Source organism: Onychostoma macrolepis, chromosome 12, assembly GCF_012432095.1.
Source record: "Onychostoma macrolepis isolate SWU-2019 chromosome 12, ASM1243209v1, whole genome shotgun sequence".
Classification (NCBI taxonomy): domain Eukaryota; kingdom Metazoa; phylum Chordata; class Actinopteri; order Cypriniformes; family Cyprinidae; genus Onychostoma; species Onychostoma macrolepis.
In genome coordinates, this window is record NC_081166.1 from 3,432,078 (window position 1) to 3,452,640 (window position 20,563).

The 20,563-nt window shown below is 36.4% G+C and overlaps 1 protein-coding gene and 1 long non-coding RNA gene across 3 annotated transcripts in view; one reads left to right on the top strand and one right to left on the bottom strand.

The window, feature by feature from the left end:
• Positions 1-20,563, top strand: part of dock1 (dedicator of cytokinesis 1) — a 304,321-nt gene that overhangs the window by 209,016 nt on the left and 74,742 nt on the right. The window lies entirely within an intron of this gene.
• Positions 1,004-20,398, bottom strand: LOC131550819 (uncharacterized). Its single transcript, XR_009273633.1, has 3 exons — positions 19,282-20,398; positions 15,524-15,593; positions 1,004-1,508 (listed from the first exon to the last, which is right to left on the bottom strand). It is a non-coding gene; the product is annotated as an uncharacterized LOC131550819 (long non-coding RNA).

Here is a 20,563-nt window from a genome sequence, read left to right on the forward strand (position 1 = left end):
TAAAGCTAGATGAGCGTGCAGATCATCCAGCAGGAGCGCGCAGATTTCCAGATAGCGTCATGCTACGGCTAAATGAAGGCTGAGAAATGCATAAATTTAGTCGTTAATCAGTCAGAACGGGCTTATTCGTATGATGATGACAAATTCGTCATGATTGACTTAGAATACTGTGGCGTGATGAGGTTTCCAAAAGCTTAAATTTAGCAGAAGTTCAGAACAATCTGTTAGAGCTGTTTAGGATTCAGAATCGCACAGGCAGCTTGTATTATTTAATTTTTCCATCGCTCAAATCTGATCATCTTTTGTGTGCCGTTTTCAATTCAGGACTAAGAACGAGAGAAAATAGCGCAAGGTGCTGTGGATTAGTGTGAATGTGTGAGGGGAATGGTGCTCCGCTCTGGCTCTCTAATGGGTTTACTGTAATCACTTTAGGAAGGGTTTTATTCCGTGTGCCGTTCTGACCCATCTATCCCACACACCCGCTCCACCGCTGACACCACACCACACACTCATTTAACACTAATTAGGGACCATTTAGCAAGTGTTGTTGTTTTTTTAAGCTTTAGTGTGCTATTGTGACGCTTTATGAAACTTCTCTGGCTTCACTCATGAATATGATCGATTAATGATGCAGTGGCATAAAATATTTGATCAAATTTGTAAGACTTGTTTTATGTAATATACCAGTAATAATAAAGGTCAAATTTGATTTCATTTAAAACAATAGTGTATGTGATTTTACAGTGAATCAGTGGTGGTTATACACACATACTGAATAATAGCAAAAGTCAAATTTGATTTCATATAATCTAGTTAGGATTCATTTAAAGCAGTAAGCCTCGCTGCACTATTTGATGCATTTTATTTGTTATTTTATTATTTTACTTTTTTTTCTTTATTTGACATTGTATGTATTTATTTATTCATCCATCCATTCATATAAAAAGTGTGTAAAAAAGAACACCTCCCTTAACTGTTGTTTATTGCTTTCATGCTACAGCAATATAATGAAAAACATCAGTAGGTGATTAACAGTTAGCATTTAGTGTTGTAGTTAGTCTAAGGTTTTTAGGGCTTTTATGATTCATAGCAACATAGCAGTATGAAACATTAATATAGCATGTGTGTTTATTGCCATCTTACAGTATCTTTTTGAAATCAGCTCAACCAATCAGTTTGTCTGTCTGTGGTTTTCATGTGGGAATGATTGGCTGTTCCTGTACTTCCCATGATGCATTGTCTTAGTCCTTACTCTGGCCGTCTCACAGCAGTAAACACTGTGTTTCTCTGTGGTATTCCTTCTGGAGAACGTCTTTCCTAAGCACCGAGTGAATCCTCTAAAGAGCCCAGAGCAGTCGGTGCGGGCCGCAGCGAGCGATAAGTGTGCGTGAGTTTCCTGCAGGCCATCAGGTAGACGCCCGTGTGTCTCTGAGGACAGCAGCAGACTTCAGCATCGGCAGCTCTTCAGTGGATCATCGTGCCGCGTGTTCACTGCAGCAGAAAATTGCCTGAGATGAGGAGAGTGAAAACCGGGAATTTAAGAAACTGAGAATTTGCTCTCCTGGAGGGATGAGGAGCAGCAGGTGAAACGCTGATGTTAAACGGAAAGAAACACACTCTGTTCTGTCTGCATTCACCATTTCCTACTAACAGCACCAGTTAGTAAGCTTTTTTTGTTTAATTTTATTATTATTTATTTATTTATTTTTTGCTATGATGTTTTATTAGGCTTTTTTTTTTGTTTATTTTGATATTTTGTTTTATTTTCTAAAATGTTTTATTTAGAAATATGAATATTTCATTTTATTATTAAATTCTTTTATTTAACTAAAGCATGTAACTTATTCAGTGTATTCTTATGCAGCATTTATTTATTTTATTTTATTTTATTTTTATTATTTATAAATGGGTGTGTATTTATTTAATTAATTAATTTCCCAGACAAAGATTTAGGAAACAAAATCTGTAATTTATTGGTTAAAAAAACATGGATATCCTGGAATCACTCAGACCACCTTAGCAACCACTCATTTTTTATTAATTTATTTTTATTTATTTTATTTGTAATACTTTTTCCCAGGCAAAACATCAGGAAAAATCTGTAATTTTCTTTTTAAAAAGCATGGAATCCCTGAAATCGTTTGTAACACCTTAGCAACCACCGAGGTGTTTTTTTTTTTTTATGGGCAAGCACCACTCATGCTTCCTTTTAGAATATGCAAAAATCTAGTTTAGACATCATTATTGCTCATTACCACATATTTGAGTCGGTTCCATTTTGGCGGCCGTCATGTTTTGTCTGTTATGTTTTCCCTGCGGCTGTTTGAATGCCGTTAACATGAGTAATCAATTTTCAGATTCATAGCTGTGCTACAGGCTTCTTCACGCGGGTCTTCTGACAGAAAGCGTGACTCAGGGATGTTGTAAATGTGATGTAAAACAGAGCAGAAATGTGAAGCGGTGATGTAGAGTCTCTGTGGGAAGACGACGGTGACTCTCTGTCCTTTTATGTCGTCTGCAAATGCAGCATCAGCGCAGGCCAAATCTCTGTAAGTGGCAATCAAGCTGCTCGCTAAAAGCCCCCCACCGCTCTTAATTATTAATATTCATTTCCTGTTCAGACAGGACTACCTCATCTTCCCAACTCACGCTAGAATCATGGTCTTCTCCGTCTCCCTCGTTCTCTCATCAGTCCTGTTCAGTGACACACGTTTGCAGGAGACATTAGTAGATGCAGCCGACCCGAAGTTAGCGTCGTCTGCTAGTTTAGCAGAGGAGCTCTTGGACGACCTGGACTGACTGATGTCTACTTCAAGAGAAATAGCTTGTTTTTCCTCATGGCTCAGAGCAGCATTGTTTAAAATAAAACCCTTGTAAAATTGTGTTGATTCAGCTCAAATGTACGGCCGCACGCTTCTGATGATGAAGATGGGAAATCATTCAGCTCACGCCACAGATTAAAATATGCAGAGAAACTTGAGCAAAGATTACCAGTTAACAGACTGCTGTTCAGATCTGCAACTCTTTCTTTCTATTATTTATCACTGGGAAAATGACTAATTAATTGGTCAAAAAGTGTATTCATGTTTAAGCATTTTTATTTATTTGTTTATGCTTTTATTTCTGCTTTTGTTTATGCTTTTATTTATTTTTTTGTTTATTTAGATTTTTATATTTACATTTATTAATTTATGCATTTATTTATTAAATCACTTATAAATGTATGTTTATTTATTGATTCATATATATATATATATATATATATACACATACATATATACACACATACATACAGTGGAGTGCGGAAAGTGTTCAGATCCCCTTAAATTTTTACTCTTTGTTATATTGCAGCCATTTGCTAAAATCATTTAGGCTCATTTTTTTTCCTCATTAATGTACACACAGCACCCCATATTGACAGAAAAACACAAAATTGTTGACATTTTTGCAGATTTATTAAAAAAGGAAAACTGAAATATCACATGGTCCTAAGTATTCAGACCCTTTGCTCAGTATTTAGTAGAAGCACCCTTTTGATCTAATACAGCCATGAGTCTTTTTGGGAAAGTTTTTCACACCTGGATTTGGGGATCCTCTGCCATTCCTCCTTGCAGATCCTCTCCAGTTCTGTCAGGTTGGATGGTAAACGTTAGTGGACAGCCATTTTAGGTCTCTCCAGAGATGCTCAATTGGGTTTAAGTCAGGGCTCTGGCTGGGCCATTCAAGAACAGTCACGGAGTTGTTGTGAAGCCACTCCTTCGTTATTTTAGCTGTGTGCTTAGGGTCATTGTCTTGTTGGAAGGTAAACCTTCGCCCAGTCTGAGGTCCTGAGCACTCTGGAGAAGGTTTTCGTCCAGGATATCCCTGTACTTGGCCGCATTCATCTTTCCCTCGATTGCAACCAGTCGTCCTGTCCCTGCAGCTGAAAAACACCCCACAGCATGATGCTGCCACCACCATGCTTCACTGTTGGGACTGTATTGGACAGGTGATGAGCAGTGCCTGGTTTCTCCACACATACCGCTTAGAATTAAGGCCAAAAGTTCTATCTTGGTCTCATCAGACCAGAGAATCTTATTCAGGTGTTTTTTAGCAAACTCCATGCGGGCTTTCATGTGTCTTGCACTGAGGAGAGGCTTCCGTCGGGCCACTCTGCCATAAAGCCCCGACTGGTGGAGGGCTGCAGTGATGGTTGACTTTCTACAACTTTCTCCCATCTCCCGACTGCATCTCTGGAGCTCAGCCACAGTGATCTTTGGGTTCTTCTTTACCTCTCTCACCAAGGCTCTTCTCCCCCGATAGCTCAGTTTGGCCGGACGGCCAGTTCTAGGAAGGGTTCTGGTCGTCCCAAACGTTTTCCATTTAAGGATTATGGAGGCCACTGTGCTCTTAGGAACCTTAAGTGCAGCAGAAATGTTTTTGTAACCTTGGCCAGATCTGTGCCTTGCCACAATTCTGTCTCTGAGCTCTTCAGGCAGTTCCTTTGACCTCATGATTCTCATTTGCTCTGACATGCACTGTGAGCTGTAAGGTCTTATATAGACAGGTGTGTGGCTTTCCTAATCAAGTCCAATCAGTATAATCAAACACAGCTGGACTCAAATGAAGGTGTAGAACCATCTCAAGGATGATCAGAAGAAATGGACAGCACCTGAGTTAAATATATGAGTGTCACAGCAAAGGGTCTGAATACTTAGGACCATGTGATATTTCAGTTTTTCTTCTTGCAATATAACAATGCGTGAAAAATTTAAGGGGGTCTGAATACTTTCCGTACCCACTGTATATATACATACATCTTTATCCTGGATTCACAAAAGTCTGGAAAACACAGAAATGTGGACCAAACAAAGTGTGCTATTTATTTATTTATTTTCTGTTCACAAAAGACTGGGAAAGTGGAAAAAAATAATTGGTCAAAATGTTTGGAATTCATTCATTCATGTTTGTTTAGGCATTCATTTATGTATGTTTGTTTATTTATTTATTTATTGATTCATTCATTCATATATTTGTATCTTTCATTTTATTTTTTATTTATTCACTTTATTTTTCTTTAACTCTATTCACAAAAGGGAAAACCTTCTGTGTAACAAAGTGAGAAATTAATTCATTCTTTCATTTATGCATTTATTTATGTATTCATTCATTTATGAATTTATTTGATTCCTCCATTCATTTACTTATTTGTTGAGTTCCTTCATTCATACTTTTTTTTTTTTTTTTTTTAATCTTTAGCCTGGATTCACAAAAGAAATCTGGAAAGTTTATTGATATGTTTTATAGTTTATTTGTGTATTCATTTATTACCGCCCTATTTTTCCTCAGTCTAATGACCTTTGTGTTTGTGAAGCTTTATTCTCTGTAGAGCTGTTTTGGAGTGATTTGTGCAGTGAAAAGTGCTACACAAATACAATCGGATGGAAATGAATTAATTATGTATGAATCTGTACTGCACAAAGCAGCAGTTTTGGATAGAATGCTTTTGACTGTTCAGGATTTCTTTCTTTCTTTTATGGTATATTATGTCTGCCAACTGCAACTATTTAACTGTTACTCAAGCGCACATTGCTTGTTTAATTTTAATTTCATAGTCGTGCACTATATTAACTAGTGAAACAGTTTTGATTGTTCAGAAGGAAGTGTAGACCTTTGGAAAGTGAATCAGATCCCTCTGAGCTGGAGATTTCTTCAATTAGAGTGAAACGAACGGGCGACGTTTCAGCTGCCCCGTGTGCACATATTTCCAGTTTGGACTGAAGCTGTGAGAAATCATGTGCATAAATATGCAGCGCTGATTAATTCACAAGATGAGGGCTGTATCCTAGAAGAGAACTGAGACTTCACTTCATAATAGCACATATGGAGGCCTGCGGGGGCCAAGAATGATTTTTGTCTTTATGCAAAATAACTTTTTTTTTTTTCAATGAGAGAAGGCAGAGAAATTTATGTACTGTATTATTATAATTTATTAGATAATAATGGTATAATGCCTATTTTTAAATTCTTATATATTTAATCATTGTATTTATTTATTTATTTGTTTGTTTGTTTGTTTAAAACAGTCACATCTGGCATTGTATGGACCTATATCTTTGATGCTCTATTTTTCATAAAGTCTGAAAAGTTACATTTGGCATTATATACACAAATTATTTATTATTATTAATACAAATGTATAATATGTAAACAAACATACATACATGCATACATACAGTGCTGGATAGATTACTTATGAAGTAGTTTTTGTTACAAATTAATGATGGAAATTGTAGCAATTATATGAAATGACTACTTTTTGATTACTTTTAGATTACTTTTATCCTAACTCAATATAATATGAATTATACAGAATAATATATAATTATGTAACCCACAAAAAAAAAAAAAAACTTTTTAAGCATTTTTTAAACCATAGTGTACTGTAATATAATTTAGACATACTGTAATAATCTAAATACAGGTATTTAATATTTGGAAGCTGATTACATAATCCAAATTGCATGTAATCAGTTACTACCCAGCACTGCAAATGTATTACATTTATATAAACCATTGAACTAAAAAGAGAATTAAAAAATATAATAACTAATATCTAATAAATTATTAGAATTAATTATATATATATATATATATATATATATACTGTGTGTTAGTGCTGGGCGGTATGACCAAAAATTTATATCACGGTATTTTTCAAAATTATACCGGTTTCACGGTATATGACGGTATTTTTTTTTTTTCATGCATGACCGGGTGTTAACCACATTTTCTACTGATTGAGGGAGGAAAAACTGCAGTAGATTGACTTGGAATGCCCTATTTTACTGTCATGATGAGCGAATATTGTAGAAAAATTCCACACTAAATAATGACTAAACACGACCAATTAATACATGTTAACCAGGAGAGTCTGATAAAATCAACATGCATCTAACGTTACACTAAAGATACTTGTATATTCTATGGAAAAAAGCCGCTAAAAGGGTTTGAAAGTTGCTAAATATAGTGCTAAAGTTGCGCTCGTGTGTGAGACGCGGGAGCTGATGGCAGCGCGCGGTGGATATTGTGGATGAGTTCTTCTGTGTCATCACGTTATACAGCATCAGAACACGCTTAGTAACACATACAGCTGTGTCCTCGCCACAATGCAATAGTGAAAGAAACCCCTCTCAAACAGTGTCGCATTCCGAACGTTATTTACATAACACCGGTATTGTAAAAATTCATATCATAAGAAAAATAAACACCGGTATACCGCCCAGCACTACTGTGTGTGTGTGTGTGAATGAATTTGGAAGGGTACAAAACCAGACAATTTTGTCTTCACTGTTCCAATACTTCTTTACATGTACGTACGTATATGTATGTATATGTGTGCGTACGTACATGTACAGAAGTATTGGAACATTGAAGAAAAAATTGTTCTGTTGGCTGTGGAGTCAAGGCATTTGCAAATATGATGAAAATATGAGACAAAACTACAGAATGTCACATTTTATTATTAGCCGTTTCAACACACGTTTTACCAAATAAAAAGAACAGCACTTTTAGAGTTCATCCCACTCATTGATGTGAGCATAAGTATTGGGACAGTTGAACATAAGGCAGATATAAAAGATTAAAAGCTATTATTTAGTTGCAGATCCCTTGCGCACAATCACAGCAGTGAGTCTGTGACCCATAGACATCACCAGACTCTTGGTCTCATCCTTTGAAATACTTTTCCCGGCCTTTAATGAAGCCAATTCCAATTGTTGCTTGTTTTGGGGAGTTTCTGCCTTTTCTCTCCTCTTCAGCTGCTGAAATTCATGTTCAATCGGATTTAAATCTGGAGATTGACTCGGGCAATCTAAGGCTTTCCATTTCTTTGCCCTTATAAACTCATTCACTGAACTGGCAGGGTGTTTTGGGTCATTGTCCTGATGCAATATGAAGCACTTCCCAATGAATCTGGTGGCATTTTCTTGAATATTGGTAGCCAAGATGGTTTTGTACCCTTCCAAATTCATTCTGCTACTGTCATCATACATTAATGCCCATGCCATGACACCACCTCCACCATGCTTTACAGATGAGGCTGCATGCTTGGGATCATTTGCAGTTCCCTTTTTTTTCTCCACATTTTTGCTTTCCCATCACTTCGATAAAGGTTCATCTTAGTCTCATCGGTCCATAAACACAGTTCCAAAACTCTTCTGGCTCACCTTTGTGCTTTTTTGCAAACTCTAATCTTGCCTTTCTATTTTTGGAGCTGGTCAGAGGTTTGTATCTTGCTGTGTAGCATCTGTAATTCTGTGTCAAAGTCTCCTGAGGACAGTAGATTGTCAGAGCATCACCCCAGCTTTCTGGAAGTTGTTGGTGATTTTACAGACACATCTTTTAGGGTTCATTTTAACAGCTTTCATGATTTGTCTGTCATCAGCTACTGTTGTTTTCTCAGCCGATCAGGTCGTTGTTGGTTGCTGGTGTCGCTGGTGGTTTCCAAACTCTTGATTTCTCCATGCCCTTTGTTTTTGCTATAGCTATAATTGACCTCCTCTTTGCTTTTAGCATCCAAATTGCTTTCTTTTCTCTCAAAGTCAGCTCCCTCATCTTCATCCTGGTTTGTGTGTGTTATCATCGAATGCAAGATTCAGAATGCAGAAGTAATGGATATAACTGATACGACACATTCCCTGCTTTTAATATCTGAAGAAATAATGCAACAGGACACAGCTGATCACTTTAGAAAGACCTGTGAGGCAACTGTTCCAATACTTATGCTCACATCAGATAGAGGGATGAAACTCTAAAAGTGCTGAACTTCTTAGCTGGTAAAACATCTGTGTGTTGAATCACCCAATAATAAAATGTGACTTCTGTAGTTTTGTCTCGTATTCATCTTTTAATCATATTTGTAAATGTCTTGACTCCACAGCAACAGAGTAATTTTGTCTTTACTGTTCCAATACTTTTGGAGGGCACTGTATGTGTGTATATATGTGTGTCACGAATCCTGTCCGTGGTCTTCCGTTCACTTGCCATCAGAGGTCGCCCTCCGATTACATTGACTTTCACACCACACAGATTGTTACACATCACCCTATATTTCCCATCATCCATTGCACTGATTGCACACAGCTGTCACCAATCACACACTCACCTGAAAGCTATTACACGCACTATATAACACCCACTCAGATCCTGCTCAAGTCGCCGAGTATTGTCTGCGTTTATCGCTCTCCAAGTGATAGTACTTTACGGAGCCATTTCCCGTCTTAGTTTCTAGTTCCTAGTCTCAGGTACTAGTTCTAGTCTTAATCTAGTCTTGTTGTGTTTCCTGATTTCCTAGTTCCTTATTCTTGCCCACGTATCTTGGATTAACCCTTTGCTTGCCGTTTCGGACTGTTTGCTCCTCGCCTGGACTATTGCTCATGTTTACGGATTACCTCTCTTGTCAAGCCCTCTGGATATTCTTAACCGTCGATCGACCATTCCCGTTTTTGGATTTCTTTTGGGTTTCGCCTGTGCCATACCTGATCGCTGTTAATCGACCCTGCCTGTTTTGACCATGTTTATAAATAAAAGCTTGCATATGGATCCACACGCCTTGCGTCTCATCGGCTCCGTAATACAGTGTGTGTGTGTGTGTGTAGGGTGAATTGCCCTGAAGCGGGACATTTTTTTTGCATTTCAGATTTTGTGAAATATTGCGATTAAACATTAAATCCACACCCAATACCATTTAAAAAAAAAAAAAACATAATGTGTCCTAATGGTAGATAGAAAAGAGTTTAACACACAGTCAGAATTTCTTGACTTTTTTCTCTAGTTCATTTTACTTAACAAACAACACATACAACAACAACGGCGTAGCCTAGGCCTTTTTGGAGACAAAATATAAAATCTTGCAACCTCAATTAAAAAAAAAAAAAAGACAAGAAAAACAGTTTGAACAAGCTTTAGGCTAGATTCAACCTTGAGTCAGAATTCATGAACATGCCATGAACTGCAGTTAAAAACCTTTTAGACCATTTGTTTTCGGTTTTACTAATGTTTTCTATTTCACTAAACAACAAAAACATACCATTATAACAGTCTTTTTGAAAACCTTCAGCCTGCACAAACCTTGAACTACCTTAAACAACAACAACCTTTTGGCAGAGTTTAACTCATTACATCTCTGACACTGTTATCATCTATAATGCCATTGTTCTCTGCAATCTGAAATACATTTCATTGAATTAATCATTAGATGCATAAAATAGAGGAATGGCTTTATTGGCTGTACAAACTGTATTTTCTATCCCCTCACCCTAACCCAACACTCAAACCTACGCCTCACACAAAACTTTCTGCTATTTTAGATTTTATATTGCTTAATAACACTAAAACCCTGTCAATAATCATGTTTGTCCCACAAATCAAGCCCCATTACTCACTTTTAATTGTCTTTCCCCCCTTTATTACTTTATATTTGCTTGTATGTTTTGAAGCTATATTTACTTTGAATTCTTAACAATAATTAATGATATTAATTAATATATTAATTAACATAATAATTTTAAAAGTAGCCTGCTTATATAATTTAATAAAAAAGCACAAAATAAATTTTATATAATCGTGAAGCATTGTGATATCGAATTGAATCGAATCGCTGGCATGATAATCGATAAGCCGATTCATGTGTTAACGTATGCAATTAATCAAAACATTTTAACACGTTAATATTTTTTTTTACGAAAATTAATCATTTGATAAGGTTTTACCCCAACTTCTTTGCGTCATCTATCATTGTGTGATGAGGGTACAGTGAACCAGTGTTGCCAGGGTAGCGGCACAAGTGGGCTATTTTGAAAATAGTCATGGGAAAAAATTACAGAGCCGTGAGTTGCGGTTTTTTGGTCTACTTTTATAATGTACCGCGGCCGCCCAAAGGTGTATATAGACAAATAAAAATTAAAATGGATCCTTTTACTAATGTGTATTATACTTGGAATGTATCCCTGACGACTTAAGAACGGAGAGGCGGTTGTAACATCGGACAACGTGAGTTTCAGCAGAGCATACATGTTCAGGCTTTTACACAGCAGAAATAAACATGACAACAGCCACTATAGATTATATAAGATAATAAGCACACGATTACGATAGATATTGTCTGTATGTGCGATATAAAGCGATATAAAAGACTATTGGCATATTTTAACAACAGTAAACGACCAAATTCCACATGTGATCGCAAAAGGAAGTTATTACAAACACTCGATGGTGGTTTGAAGTGAGTTCTGAGTAAAAGTGTACTATTCATCTCATAAATTGTCTTATGAAGGATGATGCTAATATTAGCTCTAACGCAGCTGCAGAACAGGTCCAATTCTTCTTCATAATGCATTTTGTCATAATACTTCACGTAAGGTCACAAGAAATGTTTTGTTGTATTTATTTAGAAATACTTTTGATAATAGTTGGGTAAATGTATACAGGGATTGAAGTGATGTGGCTTGGTAAACATTTATTGCCAGTATAAAGGCTGATAATGGCTGAATAAAAACAAAAGAATAATGATAGAAGAATAATGAGGATTATGTCTCATACCTGGCGGAAGTGTGAAAGGTTATGTTTCCTTAACCTAGTTTGTCATGCATTTCTTTTTCAACACATTTACAGGTAAATCCTAGTATTTTAAATTTGCGATTAATCATGATTAATCACAGTCCATGACTGTGATTAACACGATTAAATTTTTTAATCGATTGACAGCACTTATAATATAATATACAGTATCTCACAAAAGTGAGTACACCCCTCACATTTCGGCAATCATTTTAGTATATCTTTTCAAAGGACAATACTATAGAAATGAAACTTGGATATATTTTAGAGTAGTCAATGTGCAACTTGTATAGCAGTAAAGATTTACTGTCCTCTGAAAATAACTCAACATAGCCATTATTGTCAAAAAAAGCTGGCAACAAAAGTGAGTCCACCCTACGTGAAAACAGCTATACGTCGTTTAACCATGCAAAGCCACATGTCCTATTCATCATGTTCATGTTTTTGTCTGTTTGACAGGACCATACAAATTTGTTTATCTTGTTTTAGAGCAGTTAAAATTTGGTGATTTGAGCACAATTCTCTCATACTGACCACTGGATGTTCAACATGGCACCTCATGACAAAGAACTCTCTGAGGATTTGAGAATCAGAAACGCTGCTCTCCACAAAGATGGCCTAGAAGTTCGGTAACACCCTGGAACTAAGTTACAGTACAGTGGCCAGTGGCATACAGAGGTTTTCCAAGACAGGTTTCACTCGGAACAGGCCTCGCAAGGGTCGATCAAAGAAGTTAGGTCCTCGTGCTGTGCTTTAGGTGCAGAAGCTGGCTTCAAAAACAGACGCACGAGTGCTGCCAGCATTGCTTTAGAGGTTACAGAAGTGAAGGTCAGTTTGTCAGTGCTCAGACCATACTCCACACACTGCAACTAGTCAGTTTGCATGGCCGTCGTCCCAGAAGGAAGCCTCTTCTGAAGCTGGCTCACAAGAAAGCCTGCAAACAGTTTGCTGAAGACAACCTGGTCAAGAGCATGACTTACTGGAACCATGTCCTGTGGTCTGATGAGTCTAAGGTAAACTTGTTTGACTCGGATAGTGTCCAGCATGTGTGGTGATGCCCTGGTGAGGAGCACCAAGAAAATTGTATCTTGCCTACAGTCAAGCATGGTGGTGGTAGCTTCATGGTCTGGGGCTGTATGAGTGCTGCTGGTACCGGGGAGCTGAGGTTCATTGAGGGAAACGTGGATTCCAACATTCTGAAGCAGAAGATGATGCCCTCCCTTCAGAAACTGGGCCGAATGGCAGTTTTCCATCATAATAATGACCCCAAACACTCCGCCAAGATGACAACTGCCTTGCTGATGAAGCTGAAGCTGAAGGTGATGGAGTGGCCAATTGTGTCTCCAGACCTGAACCCTATTGAGCACATGTGGGGCATCCTCAAGTGGAAGGCGGAGAAGCACCATGTGTCTAACATCCAGCAGCTCTGTGATGCCATTATGGAGGAGTGGAAGAGGATGCCAGCAACAATCTGTGCAGCTCTGGTGAATTCCATGCCCAGGAGGATTAAGGCAGTGCTAGATAACAATGGTGCCCCTACAAAATATTGACACTTGGGACACCATTTTTACATGTTCACTTAGGGTGTACTCATTTTTGTTGCCAGTTATTTGGACAATTATATTTCATAATTATATTTCCTCCCATTTTAAATTGTTATTATCCAATGAAAGGTTAGATTTTTGTGAATTTTTAAAATAAAAGTTCAAACTTTAACAAAATGCAGATTAATTTTCACAGCCTTCTTTGATCATATTTACCAAGGGTGCCGATATTTTTGGCCATGTATGTGTATGTGTGTGTGTGTGTGTGTATATGGTAACACTTCATTTTAGGGTCTCTTAACTAGTTGCTAATTAGCATGCATATTAATAGAATATTAGCCATTTATTAGTAGTAATTAAGCACATATTAATGCCTTATTCTACATCCCTAATCCTATCCAATACCTAAACTTAACAACTACCTTACTGACTACTAATTTGCTGTTTATTAAGAGTTTATTGAGAGAAAAGTTAAGTTAATTAAGTGATCCCTATTCTAAAGTGTTACCATATACTGTATGTTTATTTTTTTATATTTATTTATTTATTTAAAAAAAAAATTTATGTCCATTTATTCATACATTTATTTGTATGTCTGTTTATTTATTGTTTTATACGTATGTTTGAAAGTTCAGTTTGCAGTTCATCGTGCAGCATCATGACCTCAGTTTGCTGACACTCGCTGCTGGAAAGATGTAGTAAATGGATGTTTTTGCAATCCTCTAATGCAGCAGAATAGCTTTTGAGTTTCATGGATCAGCAGACCAGTCAGAGTCATTAGATCTGACTGCAACACAAACACACGCATCTGTTACTGAAGCTTCATCGTGTGAAATCCGGTGGCGTTTCTAGTGTTTGCCCTGCCGTGCTCGAGCGTACAGACTGATTGGTTTTAATTGTGAGGAGATGTCAGGCTCTTGGTGAAAATAAGGCTTGTCTTTGCTCCGTTTGCATCCCAGACAGCTTTGCAGAGATCAGAGCCCAGCTGCTGTTTGCGTTTGGCTCACACGGCTGCGTCTGCACGCATTGATTACTCGCGTCAAAGCGCGAGGGATGTACTGAGGAATCATTAAAGTGGGATTCGTTTGACCTTGCGGCCTTATATTGAGCAGCTGCGGCATTAGAGGAATCATCTTTAACCGTCTTACACAGTTGTTAGTCTTCTGATGCTCTGATGAACGGATAAACTGCATTTCTGAAATGAGAGCAGTTCGTCAGTATGAGAGCATGGCCACATTCACCAATGTTTACTCGTGTCTTAGAGACAAACAGAATGTGTTTTTCTTGGCTTGTTGATCCGGTTTATTTATAGAGGCAAAAGGAATTGATGAAACAGAACGAGTTTGACTGAAATTGATTGAATAAGCCACGTTTGAAGCTGTCTTTAAACCTCTGTATAAATTCCCATGTGAATTTGGTTTAAAAAATAGCCTAAATTTGTCATTAAGTGTTTCTTCATCATGTGCTATCATTTACAGACACCTATGATGAAGGTGTCTGATTTTTTTATATTATTTTATTTTGAATTTTACTTTGATTTATTTTATTGTAGTTTGTTTTTATTATATTGTATGTATTTTATTCTATTCTATTTTCTTTTATATTTTTTTCAAGTTTATTTTTTCAAGTTTGTTTATTGTTTTCAAGTTTGTTTATTTAGTTTATTGAAGGTGTTCGTTCATTAATTACAGTCATTTACATTTACATTTATGCATTTAGCAGACGCTTTTATCCAAAGCGACTTACATTGCATTCAAGTTACAGTTTTTACATTTTATCAGCTCTTGCTTTCCCTGGGGATCGAACCCATGATCTTGGCGTTGCTAGCGCCATGCTCTACTATTTGAGCTACAGGAAAGCCTGTATTTATAGACATCTATAATGAATGTTTCCATGAATTTATTTTTTTTACTTTTTTTTTGTGGATTTTCTTTGTTTATTATTGTATTTTTTACTTATGTGTGTGTGTGTATATATATATATTGGATGTTTTGTTTTAATTGATTTTATTTTGTTATATTTTTAGTTATTTTAAGCCATTTTAGAAATGTGTAATGTTTGTTTGTTTGTTTGTTTGTTTACTACTTATTTTAAAATGTTTTCCACAAAATACTTCAGAGATATATTTTAATTAATTTATGTATTTATCAGTAATTTATTAGTTAAAGACCTTGGAATTCCTAAAAAATTCACTTTGCAACATTTTTGCAATCTATCATTAGGATGATTATTTTTGCATGTGCAAGATCCACCAGGTGTCTGTGAAGTAGCCATAATGGAAAATAATGCAAATGCATGAACTGCGTTTAATATATGTAAATTAGTCCTATGAGTTAAAGGAATAGTTCAGCCAAAACTAATACTTGTCATCATTTACTGACCTGTATGACCTTTTCTCCAGGTGTTCTGCTTGAGTCTCAGATGTGATTTAGAATGGCACGTCCTGATGTTCTGCAAGGTCACAGACGCAGTAAATCTTTAGTGTTCAGCAGACTAGAAAACACTTCTACTGTTCATCTGTACCAGTCATGGGCGGCGCTAGGGAGGGACTAGCAGGTGCTCCAGCACCCCAAGAAAAACCAAAGCACCCCCATAGCACCCCCATAAAAAATGAAATAAAATAAAAACATTTGACTCATGCATAACTACTGCAATGCAATAGGCTACAACGTGACGTGATTTGCAGTCGCACGTAATGTCAACATTTTATTTTAAAAATGGATCCGTTCATTTGTGCCAAGTAGGCCTGCCCCCAACTAAAGATTTTTGTAGTCAACTAGTCGCACATTTATATTAAATTGATTTGTATAATAACCTAAACCATCCTTTAATATAGGCATTTAGGCGTATTATAGCCTATTCCGCCTATTCATTTGAGTTTTCCCTCTTTTCCTCGCTTTCATTCAGTTTTAAATAAATTGTAAAAGCTCCATGCACATTTTACTTTCACTTTCAAATTTGCGGCAATTCGGCGTCAAGCAGTTGTTTCTTTTTAGTTCGTTTGAGTTTTCCCTCTTTCCCTCACTTTCCTTTGCTTAAATAGCTTGTAAAAGCACCGTGCACATTTCACCCAGTTTAAATAAAATTGTCTCTTCACGTGATAAATGAAATCTGATCTGCGACTGTTGTTCGTTCGGTGTGCTGCATTGAGCAGCCGCGTTCAGTTTTAATTGTTGTGTCTGTTCTCTAAACTGAACTAAAGTATTTTTATTACTATAAAAAAAAAATCTAAATGACTGTGAAGGACGGTGCTCAACACCGTTATCACCGCCACCGTTGCAGCAAACCTAAAATGCACCTATACTACATAATCAGAGAAGATTAGTTTGTTTTTTTATTTGTGTTTTTTTTAATAGGTTTTCAAGATTTCTGCAAATTTATTTCTTATGTCTGTGAGCTGGTTCATTGTTGTGAGCGCTCCATTCACGGAGACTGCATGAGATGACAGAAAGCACGTCCAAAAATGACAGTAGTATTTTAAGCTCATTCCTCAGGAAAAAAAATAAATAAATAAAATGATTGCTTGAACGCCCCCATGTCATACAGTAGGCTAAGCGCGATAATACTCCCACTCCTCATAAACATTTGAAATGCGCCTATATAGCGATTTTATTATTCATATAAAAAAATAACAACAACAACAACAACATGTTTTGGTCATATTTACTATTAATTGCCCAGCTCCCCCTGTCATTGATCTAGCACCCCCTCAGCACCTGCGTTCAAAATTCCCTGGCGCCGCCCCTGGTACCAGTCTGTCCTGATCCTGCAGAACAACTCCCTCTCTGTTGTGTCCGTTTAGTTTGTTTTTGTTCAAAGTGATTGTTCTAGTGAAGATATAGCAGAATTGTATTTTCATTTAAGTGAAACAGCAGCAAAGAAATTAAGGATGCCTTGAATTCATCAAAAGTGACAAAGACACAAAAGATTTCTTTTTCAAATAAATGCTGTTCTTTAGAACTTTCTATTCATCAAAGACAAAAATATCCACAACACAACTGTTTTCAACATTGACAATAGCAGACATGTTTCTTGAGCAGCAAATCAGCATATTAGAATGATTTCTGAAGGATCATGTGACACTGAAGACTGGAGTAATGATGCTGAAAATTCAGCTTTGCATCATAGAAATAAATTGCACTTTAAAATATATTCAAATAGAAAGCAGTTATTTTAAATTGTAGTAATATTTTACTGTTTTTACTGTATTTTAATTAAATAAATGCAGTCTTTGTGAGTAGAGGAGACTTCTTAAAAAAAAAAAAAAAAAAAAAATTACCAACCTCAAACTTTTGCATGATCGTGTGGATCAACACACTCAGCGGCATCATTTGATGACAGACAGAGCGATGTTTAATACCACAAAGTACTACGGTATTACACTTTTACTTTTACAGTTGGCTTACTTACAGTTGTGTTTGCATATTTAACTGAGATGGAAATATATATATATATATATATATATATATATATATATATATATATATATATATATATATATATATATATATATATATATATATATATATATATATATATATATATATATATATATATATATATATATATATATATATATATAAAAACACAGTTCACCTCAGGAAACTATAACCTATTTGCCTTCCAGAAAATGATGTTAACCAGTGATTTGTGTTATAATGGCAGACACGGTACTGAGCGATCTATCATTCTGACACAAAATGTATTTTTGACTGTAGAATAGAATATTCAATCAATGAAACGCGGTGTAGGTTATGAGCTGCTGCTGCTGCATTTGTTTTCTTTCCTGTTCTTTATAGAGAGTTCTGTACTGCATGTTTGGAAGCTCTAAAACACTCATTTCTGATGCTAAAATGTCACTTTACTTCAGTATTATGATCAGATGGGATGACTGAGTTCACACAAATGAAGCTGTTTTTACGAGAGTCATTGTGCCTCACATTTCCACAATAATACAGTAATACAGAAAACACGGAGGATGAGTTAACTTATATCACAGTAGTGGTTTATGTTATGATACACAGAAGGTATTCATGGAAAACTAATTGTGTATAAATAACCATGTGTTAATGCTTAATTACACCAATGTTCAAATTTTGGGATTGGGATTTTTTTTTTTTATGTTTTTGAAAATGCTTAATGCTCAAGGCTACATTTATTTGTTAAAAAATACAGTAAAAACAGTAGTAATGTGAAATACTAATAACTGGTTTCTGTTTGAATATATTGTAAAATATAATTTATTCCTGTGATCAAAGCTGAATTTTCAGCATCATTATTCCGGTCTAAAGAATGCATTCTAATATGCTGATTTGCTCAAGAAACCTTTCTGATTATTATCAGTGTTGAAAATAGTTGTGCTGCTTCATATTTTTTCAAAAACGTGATGCATTATAAAGTAAAGTATGATGAATAGAAAGTGAAAAAAAAACAAAAAAAAACAGCATTTATTTAATAAATAAATATTTTGTAACATTATAAATGTCTTTACTGTCAGTTTTGATGAATACAATGCATCATTTCTGAATAAAGGTATTAATATCTTTAAAAAAAAAAAAAAAAAAGTGTATATATTTTCCAGTTTTTATTTTATTTTATTCAAACCAAAAACAGACACATCCCGCTTTATGTTGTCAGATTTCTATAATAAAAAGCAGCGATACTCAGTGATAGCCGTGCACTGATGCATTTAGCACAGTATCAGTATAATTTCCTAAGGCAACATATTGAAGCGACTGCTGCTTTCGTCCACATCCTCATTTTAATGCGTGTCAGATTGAATCTGCTGTCCGCTGTGACTAAAGTCTGTAGTCTGTCATCAGTCTGTCTGTCCATCTGTTGATTCAGTAAAGCTCACTTGCATTATTAATGTCTGCAGTCACATTAAGCAGCCATTTTTCAGCAGCTCATTATAAACAGATTGTATCTGTTGGCCCTGATGAGAAACTCTCCGTCTCTCCGTCACAATGCAAGAGTCAAATGTCCTCCAGATCCGTGATGTTAGCGCTCGCTCGCACTCTTTATCTTAGTCAATCAGAAATTCATTCGGCTCGTATCGTGCCGCCCCGCTCGAGATTAAAGGATGATTAATAAGGCTTCTGATGCGTTTACACAGCCAGAGCCTTTTAAGACGACTTACAATTCAGTCGCTGATATCCAGTGGTGCTAATGAGATGTCAAACATCTGACAGACGCTCACACATGAAGGGTCAGACGTTAACATCGCCGCTCGCACTTTCATGGTGGAAATTGATAATAAGAAACTTGTCCGATCTACTTCAGCTGGTGACTTTTAACACTTGATATTAAAGCATCGGCTGGTGTTTCTCAAGTGTCCTCACATGACAGTTTGATAATGTTGGACTTCAGACTACCTACGCTCTTAAAAATAAAGGTGCTTAGGCCTATACTACGGGGCCGTTGAATGCTTGAATCTGATTGGCTGACGAACGTTCTAAGGTGTGCAATTATTTTCAGGGAAACGCACTGCGAACAGGCAGCTCTTGACGGCATTACATGACAAAGGTCTTACAACAGCAAAATAACCAAAACCCACAACGACACTGTCCAAATAAATAAATATAGTAAACAAATGGATATGTTTTTAAATAAATGTTTTTGCCACAAAATTATGCTTTATGTACAGAAAGCACATACTCTCTCTCTCTCCCTCACAGACCGCACATACGTTACAGTTTGCACACACTAGCATACATCGCACTAATGTTGTTAGTGCTACTCTGACGATTTTATCAGTAAACAACTTAAAAACTACATGACTTCTCACAAGCGAGGTAACAACGGCGCTGTTCGTGAACAAAAGGAACTAAGTTTCACTATAACTAGAGACATTGCTGTTGAACACTATTGAGAGACGCACAGAGGTAATCTCTCTCTCTCTCTCATAACTTAGTTATTAACTGTATTAACTGCATCTGTTATTAACGGCTCAAGCCTCCGTTACTAGGTTTAAAATGACGTTTTGGAATTAGCAACGGAGGCGTTGGATGAAATGCGGAAGAAATAATCCTCCTCACAATAGCGATTTAAGTAGAAATACTGGACGAATGCCTTGAAATATATCCTCTGGTCCATGTCTTGAGGTGTGGCAACCGTAGTATAAGCAGAATAATTGACTTCGGTCCGTTGAATTATTAGAAAAATAATGCACACCCGAGGTGTAACGGCCACTCCGCTTCGCGTCGTGACTGCATCACCACCTCGGGTGTGTATTTTCTAATAATCCAACGGACCGTCGTCAATTATTCCTTACTTAAAAGGTTCTTCACAGCGATGCCACAGAAGAACCATTCCGTCAAAGGTTCTTTAAAGAACCATCTCTTTCTTGCCTTTTTATAATCTGAAGAACCTTCTTTCACCACAAAGAACCTTTTGTGAAACAGAAAGGTTCTTCAGATGTT